This window comes from Mastomys coucha, unplaced genomic scaffold (genome assembly GCF_008632895.1).
Source record: "Mastomys coucha isolate ucsf_1 unplaced genomic scaffold, UCSF_Mcou_1 pScaffold18, whole genome shotgun sequence".
In the NCBI taxonomy this organism is placed as follows: Eukaryota; Metazoa; Chordata; class Mammalia; order Rodentia; family Muridae; genus Mastomys; species Mastomys coucha.
This window is the reverse complement of record NW_022196900.1, coordinates 48,607,538-48,609,621: the sequence shown is the minus strand read 5'-3', so window position 1 is coordinate 48,609,621 and position 2,084 is coordinate 48,607,538.

The following is a 2,084-nucleotide window of genomic DNA, read 5'->3' as shown; positions in this document are numbered from 1 at the left end:
TCCCTCTGGATGAGGGCAATAAACGTTTGCTGCAGAAGGATCCTAGTGTCCGCGTGTCTTCTTCCCGGAGAGACGACTGCGCGGGCAACAGTGCAGCAGAACTATCAACTCTCAGCTTAGCTATGATGGAGGTAAAATCCTTCGGTGATTTGAGGGTCATTGAAGTACAGCCTTATTACAATGAAATCCAATGTCTAAAAATTGTTCTTATTTTGGGCTTGTACCACAATAAGAGCCAAGATTTTAAACTCTACTAAATACAAAACAAACAAACAAAAAGACTTTATATATTTATGTTCATTTAAAAAAATACTAGTAGTGATGTATTATTTTGAAATATATAGTTAATATGTTTGGAGTTATTTAAAATTTATACTGAGAAAAATGTATGTATTTTCAGTATTGCTGTAGACAAGCATCTACATAACACTGTTAAATTCATTGTTGTTTTATATGAAACAACTTTTATACTACTCAATTTTATTGCTATAATATTTTATAAATTTTAAGGAATATGAAAAAAAAAGATATTGGAGGTATTGAAGAGGGGGTCTCTGGGAGGAGTTGGGGTACAAAAGTGAAAGAAGAATGTGATTTAATTCTACTTACTTAAAATATATTTTTAAATGTTAACAAATTCAGACAAATTGAAATCATGTAACTTTTCTCATCATAATGCAATAAAAGTTAAAGGAAATTTAAAAAAAAGAAAAAAAAAAAGAAAAAGAAAATGCCTGACAGGAATGTATGTCCACAGGCCAATCTGATGGCAGCAATGCCTCAGTTGAAGTTCTCTCTTTCCAATTAACTCCTTTGGGTCACATTGACAAAAACTAAGCAAAATATATAAATATATAACATATATGCTTTAAATATGATGAACAGATGCTTCTGAACCCTTTTATCAGGATCATGTGTACTATGCAAGTTTACTTATGTATTATACATAAAACACATGTACATTTAACTTTTACAGCAAAATATTCTTCTACATACAGAACTTATATATCATATATAATAGTTATACACCTCCTAGTCCCCCAAGTCCTGGTTAATTTCAAAACCAAAACTGTGCAGATTATCGTTCAACCTTCCAAACAGCCACACATGCCACTGGCTAACATTCTACAGTATTAGAATAATCTAATAATTCTTTATTTTTACTTAACAGCTAATAACTACTTGTAAGTGAATACATACAATATTTGTCTTTGGGGGGCTGGGTTACCTCACTGAGGATGATTTTTTCTATTTCCATCTGTGTACCTGAAAATTTCATGATGCATTTTTATTTTTTGTCTATTTATTTATTTATTTATTTATTTATTTATTTATTTATTTCACACTCCAGATTTTATTACCCTACCTCCAGCCCCCAGTCCACCCTCCAATTGTTCCCTATCCCATACCTCCTCCCCACCTCTGTCTCAATGAGGATGTCCCCTCCAGCCATCCCCTCCACCCAACCAGACTTCTAAACTCCCTAGGGCCTCCTATGGTGCCTGAAGCTGGAGACTTGATCTTTTATGAAATAATCTCAAAGAATGACAGACAAAGAGTATTCCCGCATCTTCTCTGATTGAACCCAGACCCAACAGGGTCTGCAATTTCTATTTAACTACGTGAAAGAGCTGACAGTATGAGCTAAAGCAAGAGGTATATTTTCAGTATATAAAAATCAGTGGGATACAATGGGTCGTTGACCTTATGAAGCCCAAGAAGGAAGACCAAAGTGTGGATGCTTCAGTGCTTCTTAGGATGGGGAACAATACTCACAGGAGGAAATATGGAGACAAAGTGTGGAGCAGAGACTGAAGGAAAGGCCATCCGGAGACTGCCCCACTTGGGGATCCATCTCATATACAATCACCAAACCAGGACGATATTGCAGATGCCAGGAAGTGCTTGCTAAAGGGAGCCTGATATGGCTGTCTCTTGAGAGGCTCTGCCAGAGCCTAACAAATACAGAGGTGGATGCTCGCAGCACACTATTGGACTGAGCGCAGGGTCCTTGATGGAAGAGTTGAAGAAGGGACTGAAGGAACTGAGGGTGTTTGCAGTCCCATGGAGGGAGCAACAGTGTC